We start from the raw sequence: 16,515 nt of genomic DNA on the forward strand, positions 1-16,515 counted from the left end.
ATCTTCAAAATCCCAATGACAACACATAGGTGTTGAATTTATGGTACCACATTCTAGGAGATTGCTTAAGACCATAAAAATATTTCTTCAGCTTGCATACCAGATTCTCTTTACCTTTCTCCACTAAGTGCTTTGGTTGTGACATGTAAATTTCCTCCTCCAAGTCACCATGAAGGAAAGGTATCTTCACATCAATCTTCTTGACTTCCAAATCATAAGATACTGCGAGTGATAACAAAAGATGAATGGATGCCAACTTAGCTACAAGAGAGAATATCTCCCCATAATCAATTCCCTCCACCTGGGAATATCCCTCCGTGACCAATCTGCCTTGTACTTCTCAACACTACCATATGGACCAAGTTTCTTCTTGAACACCCATTTACAACCAATGGGTTTGCATCCTTTAGGCAAAGGTACCAGATCCCATGTAGTAGTCTTCCTTAATGCAACCATCTCTTCATTCATGGCTTCCATCTAGGATTTTGCATCACACATATGCATAGCCTCTCTAACAGTCCTAGGTTCATTAGTATTAGTAATCGAAGCATAAATACAACTGGAATCCAACATAGAATATCCAAACCTTTAAAGTGAATAACCATATTTATTAGGTTGGCACCTTTCACACATAGACCTCCTCAAAGACTGAGGTTGAGGATCTTGTTCCTCTTCTAAACTTTCTGAGCTGCTAGAGCTCCCCTCATTACCAGGTCTTCTAGGAGTGTTAGGCCCAATATGTAAAGCTAATGTACTAAGAGGGGAGGGGTGAATCAGTACTTCAAATCTTTTCTTCAAGAATATCTTTACTGATATGCATAAACCACAAATTGTTGTAACATAACATAAAGCTAAAACAAATAAATAACAATCATACATGATTCACTCCATAACACATATATTTTGGTTACGCAGAAACTCTTGGTTAGAGAGAAAAACTACGGTGAATATGGCACCCACAACTTCACTACTGCAATAATAAAGGTTGTTCGGTTAGAGCTACATGTTCGGCTATTTCTGATAGCTTACCCTGTTAGGAGTATCAAGATCTTTCGATCTACCTTGCTAAAGGATTTTACAACACTTATTCTAGATGTTGCACCTAGTTAAAAGTTTTACAATTTATAGACTTTGTTAGAGTCTTTTACCCTGTTAAAGGTTTCTCTTACAACTTCAAAATATTACAATAAAATCTTTACAAATATTTGCATCTTTACATCTGGAATGTTATAGCAGATTCTATGTAATCAAAATGAGATTACCTTACTTATAGCATACCTCAGTAACCCATAAAGTAACTAGGTAAACCCTTCTGTTTACTCTATTCTTTGATTGTTCTCTGAAATCCTTCTCAGTGACCTCTGTGTCTCTATAATAGTCATAACACTCAGTTCTTTCTTATGTATCACTCATGTCTTGCTTCATACACCTCTATATCTCTTTTTGATCTCAATCCATGCTGCATAAATAGATCTCTTATGTTAGTGATTAGGTTCATTGCTTTGATCTTACAAACATGATTTATCGAGTGAATAACTATACACAATATTTCATTGGTTAGATGACCTCAAAATCATACACAATCTTTAAGTGCAATTTCCACTGTGATAATGGTTCTATGTTCCTTGATCTTGTAACATATTTTCCCATGTGTGTCTAGATTCAATGAATCGTGTAACATGTTTCACTTGGTTTATATCAACTCGGTGTATCATTGTTTCTACTCAGTAGACATGGAATGTTACTTGGTAGATAGTTGGGTCAATACTAGGCTCTGTGACTACTTTCTTCTATAACCGACTGCTCTGTGCATGCCGACTGAATGTTTCAGTAGTAGTAACCGACTAGAGTATATAGAATGACTTTGGATATCAAAATAATGGCAACTATAATAAGTAATAACAATCTCCCCTTTTGACATTAGTTGAGATGTTTGACAAAACTACTTTCAAAGTCATAACACAAAAATCTATGTACTTACAAAATTTTGACAAAACTGACAGCATATACTTTTGTCAATGAAATAGTATATTCAGATATACTCCCCTTATCAATATACTATACAAAACTCTAAGTTTGCATGCTTGGTGATCAATATTCTGTACTTGGTTCTATTTGGTGATCACTGCTTGGTGTATTGGTCGGTTCACTGCTCTTCTGCTCGGTATACTCCCCCTGTATACTACATTCCCCTATATACTTTGATATGATACTCACTCCTCCTTTTTGACAAACATCAAAACTTAGTTACCATTCTATGGTGGCAACTAGTCAAAAATGGATTTGTACTTCATTCTGGAATTGGTGAGAGGAGCAGAGAGGGCATCCTTAACACTGTTCATGAGTGAATTATGAGCTGTAATGTCAGCTAACAATGAAATTAGTCCATGTAAGGTGCTTCCCTATTGTTGAGTGGATAGGGAGGTAGCTTTGGTGATCTGATCTTGGACGGATGAAAGATGAGGAATGAATAATGTTTGAAGTGTCATTATGTCCATCCTTATCTTGTGCTCTTCATTTCTGAGTTCCAATTGTTGAGCCATGAGCTTTTGTAATTTTGTATAAAAATTCTGAATGGAATTTGGCTTAGTGGTCAACTTATTTGAGAGATTGGTGATCTCTTTCTCAATCACTTCAGTTTTATTTTTGATATCTTTAATGAATAAAGAAAATGTACAGAGTTTCTAAAATAAATAAAGAATGTGCTTGAGTTGAGGGGATAACTCAACAATAAATTTGACAAGTTTAACTTTGCCAATAGCAATAGCTTTCTGTACCTCTTCAATCATTTTAGCAGTTATCTCCTTGTCCTTCAACTTGCTCAAGTATTCAAATGCATCTACTCCAGATGTTTCTATCTTGGTTAGGAGTTCATCCAGTTGAATGTGGATGGCGGCATCTTTTGTCACTGTTGCTCTAGGTAGCATATCGGTTAAGAGTGCTTTCACCTTCTGAAGTACTTTATTTTTCTTTTGAATAGCCATTTGCTTCTCCTGTTTGGCTTTGGCTTTGCATAGTTCACTGAATTCAATAAGTGCTTTCCCTTTTAATTTGGATATATCAACAGTGGGCAACACTATTGGTTTTGACAAATCTAATTTGAAACTATGCTTTTTCATTTTCTTTCCTTTACCTTTCATCGGTTGAACTAAAACAATGGCTTGTGAGGCTCGGTGACCCTTGATAGGTTGCTCAGTAGAGGCAACACTTTGGTTGGTTTCTTTAACCTCTGTAGTTGCCTTTGGTGTCTCTAAGCTTGGTGTCTCGGTTGTAAAATTTTTAGTGCTAGAGGGAGCTTGAGAGGTATGTTCTTGAGAAGTACCTTCTCCTACTGTTGACTTGTGACCTTCTGTGCCTCGTTCTATATCCTGAGGGGCCTTGGTTGAAATAGGCTGATTGACTGGAGGATAGGGCTGAACTTGTTCCAAAACTGATTCACTGGATACAAGTTGTGCATTAGCATTCCCTTCTATCATTTCCTATTCAAGTGCCTTGGTATCCATGATATCTTCATCAACTTGTATAGTGTTAGTAGGATCTTGCTTAGTGATATCAACTATTTCAACTTTAGCTTGCTCACTAGCATTCTTGATTCAAAAGATTTCCTGCCATTTTTCTTTGGTCTCACTCTCTACATCCAAGTAAAGGCCATTCATCAATTTCAAGGCTCTTTGCTTGACTAGGAATTTTGTGTGGCATTTTTTCAGATATTTGGTGATCTCATCTACCGACATGTCTGGGAAAAGATTTACCAGACTTCTTTCTCTCATCTATTTCTCTAAGTCCATGGTATACTTCCACCTATTGTCAATATGCAAATATAATTCATTTGGAAGAGATTTACATACTTCCAATGGGACCAATCGGAATTTCAATAGTGTGCAGATGATAGCTTCTTCTATTTGTCTCTTTTCATCATCAGATCTGGATTCATATTTTACATATCTGAATGATCCAAATCCACCATATTGCTTCAGATTAGCACAAAAATTTTCAACACTATGTACATTTACCTTTGTACTCTTGACAATCTAAAATTTGTTTTTGTCTTTAGATTCAGTGTCACTAGACTCTTTAGTCAAAATGAGTCTTCGAGTAGATTTTGTGTAAGTTTTTGTTACCTTGGGTGCGGCAACATTCTTTGGTTTCTTACTCTGTGATGCTGTAGATGGTCTTGTGTTAGGTCGCTTTGCTGGAGGAGTCGGTAATACTTTTGATGTATCATGTTTCCTTCTTTTCAAAACTTTCCCTTTAGGCAATTCGGTGCTCAGTGTTATAGCTACCTCTTGGGCTTCAGATTCCTCTTCGGTGATGGCTATAGTGCCCTTGATAGGTGTGGAGGAAGAACCTTCTTTGAATTTCTCCGTTAATACCTTGATCATTTTTGTTGCCTTCCTTGTAGCCTTGGGCACTACAATGCTCATTTTTACTTTTTCCTTTACTTCTTCATATGTTCCATACCTCAGCTTGGTAGCATGGCTTGGTAATGTAAGAAAAGCATCTATCTACTATTGTGTGATATCAAAATCAATCTCATAACCCATAGGTGGAAAAGATTGAGTTCTCGGTTCCACAACATTAACATAGCAGTAATCAACGTCCACTTCAAACCATATGTCATCCTTGTATCTCTCCACTAACTTGGGTGGAATTCTATATCTGTTATGCATCTTCTCCTGAAACTTGCTGAAATAATCATCCATAATATCATTAAAATTATCACCTAGCTTCTTGATGAAGTCATTGATTTGATGGGTGATTGGTCAGTGTAGCTCCCAAACAACTTTACTGACTGATGGAAAGAATTTCTCAAAATAGAAAAACATGCATACCAGAAGTGATCCAAATTTTAGTGTATTAGCCGAATTGTTCTTCTTTGGCTTCCTTATGGTATTGAGATTCTCAAACAGATTTTTCAATAATACCTCACATAAATCAATTTTCATGCCTTTCTTCACAATTTTATATGCTAAGTCAACTGCTACACAGGGTACACTATTTTCCCTTGCCGATTGGAAGAAACAATAACCTATTACTCTCATGGAAAACTTTAGCTCTACATTAGTGACATTGTTCAATTTCAGTCCCTTGCAATCAGATTCTACTCTAGTTAAACTGATCAATTCCTTCTGTGATATCATTTTCTGAGCTCGGGCATGATCATAAATAGGGTAGCCGGTGATCAAATGAATGATTTCCTTGGTGATCTTAAACGGTTGCTCTTCTAGCCACATGAAGTCATCATGAACTCTGGTCAGAACAAACTTGACCCATTGGGGTTTGAAGACACGGGGATAGGTTAGGGCTTCAGTCAATCCCTTGATTTTGATGTGCTCATATTTGCTATCCATTTTACCATTGGTACACAATTCATCATATGTGTCTTTGATCTCAACATGACCTAGTTCCTCAACTCGACACTTAGTGAAGAATCTCACATCCTCGACTAATAAAACTCTATTCAAAATGAGTGAAAATGTAGTTTTATCATCCAGTTCAGATGCAATTTTGGGAGTTAAAGAGTATTTCAGTGAGGGCTTTTCAATATTCTCAACAACAATGGGCTTCTAGATCTTAGGTGCCATTGCAGATTTCAGATAAATACTAACAAAAGATCCTTAGGGTTTGAGGACTTTCAAACGGCCGATGTTTTCAACTTAGCAAATAATAACAACTTGATATGATCAGTAAACTATCTTGATAATGCGTTGTGATTGATGTAAATACCTTTGAATTTGCTTCAGAGGAGGTTTGATTGCCTTTGATTTTCTTTGCTCTGCTTTCTTGAAAACTTTGTGAGTGAAAAATGATTGCGCAATAGCTTTAAGTATTCATTGTAACTCATCAGGCTTCATGCAGTTAGGTCAGAAAACATTAAATGCACTTGGTACCACTACTTCTTTTTATGCTTTTACCAAGTAGCCAGACTTCCTACATTTACCGACTTGACAGGCTTCCAAAAGACTTTGATGAAATTTCAAATTTTCTAATTCATTTTTAATTATATAGATTTTGAATTAATGTACAAGATGAAATAGGAACTGTTAAGATTTGACCTTTGAGATAATGCAGTCCCTTCATACCTTTACCGATTAATTTGGAATAGGTGCACCTAGCTCGATAGATAAGGTGCTTTCTTCATTTGACACAATTTCCTTCTTTTTCCAAGTCATCTATAATTTTCCTTTTATTTCCTCAGTGTCTTCTCTAGGTTGATCTCTGCAATCTCTAGCCAAGTGTCCAACTTTGTGACAATGAAAACATGCCATACCAGGATTTCTCCATGATCTTTGGTTGTTCATTCTAAACCTTATAAAGCTATTGGCACTTATATGTCCATATCTTCCACAACATTCACACCATATCCTTGTATTGTAATCCCATGGTACTGCAGAATACTGTTGGTAAGGATCTATGTGAGTTTGGTAGCCTCCAGTATTTGCTTGGTGTGTAGACCACATATAGTTTTTCTGCTTAAACCAACACTCCTCGGTTCTATGTCCATATCTATTGCAGTTTTTACAAAACCCTTTGAATTTTGCCTTCTTATAATTGCTAGTAGACTTTGTCCTACATAGGTTAGATGTGTGACCATATTTGTTGCAATTTTGACAATAACCATTAGACCTAGTGACATTCGGTTGCTTACCTTTTCTGATTTGGCACATGTTAGCAGTGTGACGTTGTTTTCCATAGTAGTTGCAAACATGCTTCTTTCCTTTGATATTCTTCTTATTTCTAACTTGCTTTGATGATTCCCCTTTCTCGATTGTTTGAATTCCCTTCTCGGTAGAGTCTTTTCCTTTGTAACCAAGTCCTACTTCTTTGTTGGGTCTTCTTGTATTCAGTTGTTCATCCAACATCTTTAGGTCATTTAAGTAGTTTCTATTAGTTATTGTGGTGTCCTTTTAATCATGATTAGTTTTAGAAATTATAGAAATTGTGCTAATTATTTTTAGAATTCATTTAAAATGCATCCAACCCCATGTATCGCAAGATAAAAATCAAGATTGGAGGTTCCAAAGAGTAGGCAAAATGCAGAAGACTATAGAGACATTACCAAAGAAGCTTGCATGCAAAGCACAAACTCATCAAACTAGAGTTACAAATAGCCTCTTTTTGATATCAAAGATGTGTCCAAACATATATCCTAACATACAAAATGATAGAGGGGGACCGAATTAGCTATCTTATTATAATATGGGTTTTTTTAACCCTTTATTTTGCAAGATCTAGTTTTCTAGTTTTCTTTGCATAGAAAAGTGTTTTGCATGCATTCTGTTAGTCTTTAGAATGCATCCAATCCATGTTTCACAAGTTCTCAAATAGTATTTCGCATGTGTTCATTTAGTGTGTCACATGCATTAAGTTTCTATGTCCCATAAGACTGGTAAATTTGATTTTGTTGTGTTTCTATGTTTTGTCTTTGATCTGGTCCTTTTTTGTGCTATTAACAGTTTGTCTATAGCATGTGGAAATGGTAATAGAGACATTTAAATCAATCAAATATTTAAACCAAACTATTAACTTGTTTACTTACAGGATGTGTTTGTTTTCCTTTTAGCAATTTCACACTTTAATTTGGTGCAATAAAATGGACATGCATGGTAGCTCACACTTCAATTTGGGCTTAATGAATTGACATGGATTTGCCCTCTGTTTAGATTATCTCACAAATTGATATCTTTAAAGGAAATGAACTTTTGTTTGTTGTCTCTTGAGTGTTTTCTTGATTTGTATGGTGGACCCACTGTTAGATTAAGTACCTTCCACCCACCTTCAAGGTCTTGGGATAGAGGGAAAGGTGATAAGAAACCCACACTTTTCTTTTATAGTAGAGGAAAATCTTTGATTGGGAATTTCATCACCTCACAAAGGTATTTCAAATTGAGATACATTGGGGATATTGTCTCTCCCAGTGGGATCTTGAGTGTTTTTTGAGCTGCTATATGAATATAATAGTCAGACAGATAAAGTGTTGAGTGAATTCGATGTATGTGGAGGCCCTCTTTGCACTGATAAGCTCAATTAAAGCCTTAAGTGGCTTTGTTTGAGAATTTGTCATTGGATTGGGATCCCTCAGAATATTAGTATTAGGCAATTATTTTTAGTAGCCAAAAATCCCTACATTTGATGGTTCAGAGAGCACAGATTGTACCCCATAGATACCTCTCTTGTACCCTTAAAGATGATATATGAATCCCTTGGTCATAAGATCTCTGGGTCTTCGAGGTAAGAGACTATGGTATACCCATGAAGTGAGTGCCATGGTGAGGGAGCCAATGCTACTAGAATCTCTATCTATTCGTCTTGCTTAAGGTATTCTATTTTAGGGGCCCCATCATATGGTTTCCACTTTCCAAACTAGGCTTTTAATTATTTTTAGTGAATCTTTAAATTATTCCATGTTTTTAACTAGTAAGAGTCATAAACATAAACATAGGTTTGTTCATAATCAAGTTGTATAGTCCTCATATTGCACTTGCATCATCTTAGAATCGAGTTTTAAAAGTCTTTGCATAGTCATCATATTAGAATCAAGTCTCAAATTTCCTTGCATAGTTCTCATATTAGAATAAAGTCTCAAAATTCCTTTCATAGTCCTCATTTAGCACTTGCATTCTCCTAGGATCAAGTCCAAACATCTACTTAGAAATTTGTGAAATCAAAAGACCCTCATTTTCTACCAATCAATCTCTAATCATTCTAGGTGCCCATACTCATTAGTCTAGTTTAGGGTATTGTCTATCAAAACCTCAACCTGGGTCAGAAACAATCTTCATTACTTTTAGAGTAGTGTTAACCATTTGGTCCTTCAAATTTGCATCTCATTGGTTGCATTTTGTAATGATCATGAAAATACCCTAGAGAAATTAAAACTACTAACACAATAATGGAGATTAATTTTTTTTTTATTAACATCTATTAACAACTAATGTATCAAATAACATCTCTATCTAATTACATTCATTAACCAATAACCATTATGAACACACATCATTGCATTAATTACGTAAGCGGAAATAACATAACATCATTAATCTCTCTCTAAAGTACTTCAACGTCATTACTTATTTTACCACCATAATGACATCCTACTCACATGATAAACATCGTATTCCTTTCCTCACCATGAGATATACAACCTACCAAATTATCTATCCATCATGATATGCATGTCATTCTACCATTTTACTAAATATTACATTCCTTCCTTAGAAATGTAAGACAACCCCATATTTATGCACCAAATCTAAATGTGTTTTAACCCATCATTTCCTTTTTACATTCTCTTATCATTTCTCATAATAGTGCAATCCTAATGCATAGGTATAATCCATCCTTACTAATCCATTTAAACATACTTCAATCGTATCTAATACTAACATGTTCTCATTCCATCTATTATTATTATCTACTCATAATGTATAAATCATAATTCATTTTTCAATCCACATGATAAACTAAATTCCTTTATTTCTTTACTTAATCATGAGTAAGAAATACATCACACTATTCCTTCAATCATAAAGTTCATTTATTAACTTACAAATATATAACTATATAAATCCATTACTTCTAATATAAGTACATGACATACATCATATACAAGTCACTTACTATCTATCTAGCATGATCTACCTATTAGCAACAGTTTCTTTTTTCTAATCCAGCTACACATACAACCACTTTCCTAACATGATCATTTCATTCAATAATAAACCCTAATGCATAACAAAAGAATCCTAATATTTTCCTTCCATAATTCTTTTTCATTCTCTACATACTTTTCTTAAATTCCAAGCGTACACGTTGAGACATCATTATCTAAACCTTATCCATATTTCTAACATCCTCAATATTGACATTTAAGATTATTTATTTTCTCGGGGTTCTTTCACATATTAAATCACAATCTAAAGAATGACCATAAATTTCTTTCTAACCATTACAAAAACATCATATTACAAATCACATCTATTTCAATTGCAACACCATTGCCAAATTTAGGTACATGAAATCATTCCCTTTATTTAACAAGAACATCTCAATTCCACATTTACAAATCATAAAATATCCTAAATACCATTCATGAATTACTTACAAATACATTTACATAACAATACTTCAAGAACATAGCTCTTTTTACATCATTCCATCCACCACATACAAGATACTACATACATGCATTTCACATTTTCATTACAAAAATATGCTACAAGGTACATCTATATTCCATCAAGAAGGATAATCCACATCCACACATGAAGAATTTAAGAGAACATCCCAATGGCTAAAAGCACCAACCACCCGACCATGTGGAACCAAAGGAACCACCCCCCGTGCTAGGAGATGACACAAGGTCCCAACACACACTCTAAACCTAATCTGGCACCTATAACCAAAGAGACTAACCACACATGGACTTGCATGCATGGGCCAATCACATCATACAAGACTAAACTTCCAGAGACACACAAATCAACAAGACATAAATGCAAACTCAAAAGAGATAATAATAAACCACAAGGGGACACATGTAGGAGTGGAGTGTCTTCACATGCCATCCTCTAACATAACAAATGTAATATATATATAAAATAAGGCACTAGCCTTATGGGCATGTGGAGCCATCTCAACCTATGAGAGAACAAGGGAGACTGACTTGCCATAGCAATGGCTTTCTCATGCATATCCTAAAACATCCTCCCTATGATCAAGTCATGAGGCTCACATCACTTATTATCTTTATTAATGAATCTAACTACCCAACCCATTAATTATTAGGTTATCACTTAATTACAAAACATGATAAACTTCCAATGTGCCCTGGTGGTCTAGACTTCATGGATTCATACATCCTTACTAGTAACCTTATGCAATTCATACATCCTTACTAGGAACCTCATGCAATACTATCTCTCATGACCCCGATCATCACATGGAAGCCCACTCCCCCCTAACATGGTCCAAACAATAAATGCAATAAGAGGCTCATAATATCAATTAAATCTAAAATCATAATCATCATACACCCATTCATATACATGGTCATCCAAAGGTCATAAAACCAATTAAACAACAAGAGCCTCATAGCATAAAATGCATCAATAAGATAATAAATTTCTACAACAAGGCACATCTACTTGTTGGATTGAGCACAATAAATAAATCTCTCTACCATGGCTTCTGAACATGGTAGAGGCATAACTCCATCATAAAGATCATATAAAAGAAAAAACATAAAAGATTCATCAAATCCATCAATTGTATAATCTAAAAAATCATCAATAAATATTTGAAAAGCCTCTAGTACAAACAAATGATTGAGATAAACAGATTAAAATAATTAAAATACTAGAAAACTCCAAATACACGGTCGTAGTGTTTTGGTCATAACTTAAAAACCCAAATTGCAAATTTCATGATTTTTATACAGAAATTATATGACTTTAGGGTAAAAAAACCCTATAAATTTAGTACAAACCTAGTTTATATTTTTGGAGAAATATTAGAAATAAATTTGCAGATCTGCACCTAAGAACATCAGATACAACACAAACATAAAATACAAGTTGCGATACAAAATCAAAATGAAAAAATTAAAATACATAATCTATAGTTTGACTATAATCATTCTCCCCATTGAAAACCCACAAACAACAATTCTGCAAACATAGAGAATACAGATAAATAAAATAATCTCTACAAAAGACAAGGGCTCCAACCTGGGAAGTTAAGGAAGAAATTTGATGAAGAGCTCCAAATCCAAATCCAAACACAAGATCGAGCAAAAAACAAAGCCACAATACAACTTAGTGGGAAGATATTATTATTTTATTCAAATGTGTTCATACACTCCAAATAATAAATAAAGTCAACTATATAAATAAAACATAAGCCATAAATAAATAAATAAAATTAAATTAAATATAATCTCATAAATAGTCAAGACAATAGCATTTAATGGTAGGTGGGGAATATAATAAACTCATTTACTCTTGTAACAAGAGAAATAGCTAAAATTGTATAAAATATTATTTACCAAGTAACAAGAGAAACGTAATAAGATATTATAAAATATCGATCACCAATGCACAAACAATAATGACCATGCCCTATTAAATATCTAAGGGCCATTTAAGATAGAACCAATTAAATAATTAAATACAAATGCCAAGGCTAAAAAATCGACTAAATAAATAAACATAAAATAACCAAGGCTCAATAAATAAATTAAAAGTCACCAATAAATATTAATCAACATTAAAATATCAAAGCATTATTAAACAATAAATAATAAAAAAATAAAAAAATGGCAATTAAACAATAAATCAATAATAAATAAATAAACATTAAATGAATAAATAAATAAATAATTAAATAATTAAATATCAAATAAATGGTCAAACCTCAATAAAGATTAAATTACCAAATAAATATTAAAATCATACAAAATAAATAACCATAAAATATCAAATAAATGGTCAAACCTCAATAAAGATTAAAATACCAAATAAATATTAAAATCATACAAAATAAATAACCATAAAATATCAAATAATTAAATGCTCAAGGCCAATAAATTAAATGCATTAAAATAAACATTATTAATTATAAAATCACACATCAAGAATCACTTATTCAAATAAATCAACCATCTCTAAACATACTCACAATATTGAAAGGATCAAACTCACAAACTGACGTGGTGAATTACACCAAGACGCTACAACACTTGGTGCACATTTTAGACCTAGAGTATGTGAAGGGAACTCATGTCATCTCCGAACCACATAAGCCATTGGAATTAAAGTCACACTAAGACCTGTGAAGCCAGGTGGAGTCGATGTCTAGTACCTGCAAGGTCCTGCAACCACAAAAGGATAATACAACACACACACACACACACACACACACACACACACACATATATATCATAATAGGCAAGTGATAGAAAGTCGCGAGGACACATCCCGCTCACAATGAGTGATGTGGAATCATCTCTATCATGAAGACAGTCAAACAATAGTCAAACACATCTCATAAGCATCTCATCAAATGTAATCATGGAATAAGGTTAGTGTAATCAAAATCAACATCAAATCCATGATCAATATAATCTTTTGATAATCAATCACGTAGTAAGCATATAGTATACATCGAATCACATGATCAAATCATCCAAAATAGCATATGCACAATAATGTCTATCATCATAATGCGTAACTAAAACACATGAACACTCATCATCCAAATCATCATAAATAGTCGAGATAAGTCTCTCATGCATGAAATAAAAGTCAACTTTAATCAAAATAAGTCAAGTCAAGGGTGGACACTACACATTTTCATTCTAGAAATCATTCCCCCCATTTAGAAAGAGTCTTAGAGCATGCATCAATATGGGCTTACTGGGTGACAGTTTCTTTTCATTTGCCTAGCCTAATTTAGGAGCAAATGATGATCAAGATGAAGTTATTGGCAACCTTAATAACCTTTCTTGGAGGTTAAGAAGGAACACCCTTCAGTATATAGGAGTCACATTTGTCATAGAGGATGAAATACAAAAATCTCATCGTATCGAGGCTGAAGCTTAAAGAGAGATCATTCAACAGAGACTTGAGAGACTCAGGCTACAACAACAACAACAATCTCATCCTAATCCTCAAGTGAGTGTCAAGTTGCATACTTAGTTCAGTCTTACTTGCATACATAATCCATCCTTAAAGTCTGGTCTTGCATTTATATCCTTAGTACATCATAATCTATCATAGGTCTTACATTTTAAAGTCATCTTAGGAGTCTTTAATGCCCATAACACGATCGCGAAATGCTAAGAGTCAGATGGACCCAAACAGTGATCCATTGTTCAACCCCACCTAAAACATGAATTTGTCTACTTATTAAAACTCGCAAGCCCACAAGGGTGTAACATTTTCAACAAACATGAACAAAATGTCATCAATAGATGAAATCCAGCACAACTTAATAGTAGAAGAACTAGATGCTACCCAATAGGACCCACAAGTTCTCACGATCCTAAATGCTCTTCTTAATCATGCCAGGGATAGATATCTCTCACTTGTTACCCTCAAACTTTGACGTTACAACAATGTTGCCACCTAGGGTTACTTTAAATGAAAATGTGAATCAAACACCAAACTCTTCACAAACACACATTGCATCTTCAAGGTCTACCCTCGCTACAACTCAAAATACACAAGCAACAATGACCCAAGCCAGTATGGCTTCAAATCAGAACTCACAATCTGGTACTATATCCTCAACTACAAACATCACATCTCAAACACATGTTAATTTTACTTCACAATCCACATGAAATGTCTTGAGCACCTCAATGCAAAATCAAACTAGCACTGCTCAAAATGCAATTCCCACAAGTACTTCCCAATCTACGATGTTAGTCTCTGTGAGATCTACTTATAGTGGTCAAAGCTTGAATCAAGGTTCTACCAATCTACATGGATCAACCCAACCCAATGTCAGCACACATTTTTCCTACTTTATGGTACCCAATGGATCTCATAGCACACATCTTCATAATCATGCAACGTTCCAACAATCTCTAGTATATGCAAACACTAGTCCTTTTGAGGGGAACACATATACAATAAGTGTGCCTTTGAATCAAATGGATATCTTGGGTAAGCAAGTACAAAACCAATAGAAGAAAATGATAAACATGCAATCTAAGAATGAAAAGAAAATCTATACCATGGAGGATCTGCGTCCCTATCCCTTTGATCGAACATCATACATGCCACCTTTTCCCCCACATTTTGAAACTCCTAAATTTGATAAGTATAGTGGAAAGGGTGATTCCAAAGATCACATCGGGGAATTCTTCATCGCTTGCATTGACGAAGATAATGAAGACACATATTTGATGCATCTATTCCATAAGAGTCTTGGAGGATTAGCCTTAGAATGGTTCTTACACTTACCACCAAAGATCACCTCATGGGGAGAATTAGTTGAACAGTTCATAACAAACTTCTCTCACAACATATATAATCTAGTGACTCTGATAGATTTATGTGTTACCAGATAGAGGGAAGGTGAAGCATTTTCTTCATTCCTTTAGTGATGGAGATCTCTTTACCATAGATGTCCTAGTCACATTCCAGAGGTAGAACAAGAGAATATTTTTATAAAAAATCTTATTCCCCAAATCAAATATCTACTACAAATGCAGTGTCTTAGTACTTTCAAACAAATTATAGAGAAAGGCTTAAAGTGTGAGAAAGTTCTTGTTAAACAAGGTATCTTGAAAATGAATAAAGTCCCTCAATTAGTAATACAATCAATTAGAAGTCAAAATTCTGATCAAAAAATAAAAATGTGATAAGTGACGGTGTTGTAGATGCTTGTGTGGTGAACAGAGTTCAACCTATTGTCTCAGTACAAGGACTGGTCAATTCTTTTGCACCAAACATAAATCAATCCCTAGACAACAATGCAACATCATGAAATGCAAATGTAGTGCAACCTAGTAATTCCTAACCTCCAGGGACTAATGCACCAAGAAGAAATTATACACCACTTGGAGAACCAATTGAGTCAGCACTCAAGGAACTGATACAAAAAAATGTCATAACTCTACCTGAGCTCAGGTCATATGAACTAGGTCTTTTCAAACCGACCCGGTGGAACGGTAATGATTTTTTATGAATATCATCACACTAAGGGCCATAAAACATCAAGTTTCTATAAGCTCAAAACCTTGATTTAAGACCTCATAGATCAAGGGTATATCACTGTAGATAACAATAAAAGCTCTGCCAATATAGATAATACTATTTTCAAGGACCCATTTGACAAACATGACAAAAGGAAGGATTCAAGCTTAGGCTCATAGGATAACACTAAATATTATACCAAGATAGCCTATGACTATGCAATCAACACTATCAGTGCAAGTGATGAAATGGTGGCCACAATTACTATCAACCTAAGGAATCGAGATTGTGCGGTTGTTACTTGCCGATCAAAGGTCACATTGCAAGGAGTCCCTTATAATCCTTTTTAGCCAACAAGGAACTACAATCTTGTTGATAAAATGAAGACAAATCCAACACAAATATTACTCTTTGAGTTGCTCCACATCTCTCCAAATCATAGAGCAATCTTGGATAAAGAACTATATGAATCTGTTGTCACCAAAGACATAGATTAGAAAATGTTCCAAGCCATGGTTGGAATCTTGCTACATATCCCCATGTGGTCTAGAGAAAGATGTCCTAATAGACAAACCTTTTCATAATGATCCACTCCACCTAGAAGTATTTTTCCATAAGAGAAAAGTCACAAGAGTGTTGATAGATGGCGGAGCTAGTCTAAACATATGCACTCTCAATCTAATCAAAGCATTGGGCTATTCACCCCTTCATATTGATCCTACCTAAAGAATAAACATTAAAGAATATGATGATGAAGAACTCACATCAAAAGGTATTGTTACTCTACCCATGCAAGTAGGACTAGTCACTA

Source organism: Cryptomeria japonica, chromosome 4 (assembly GCF_030272615.1).
Source record: "Cryptomeria japonica chromosome 4, Sugi_1.0, whole genome shotgun sequence".
Taxonomy (NCBI): domain Eukaryota; kingdom Viridiplantae; phylum Streptophyta; class Pinopsida; order Cupressales; family Cupressaceae; genus Cryptomeria; species Cryptomeria japonica.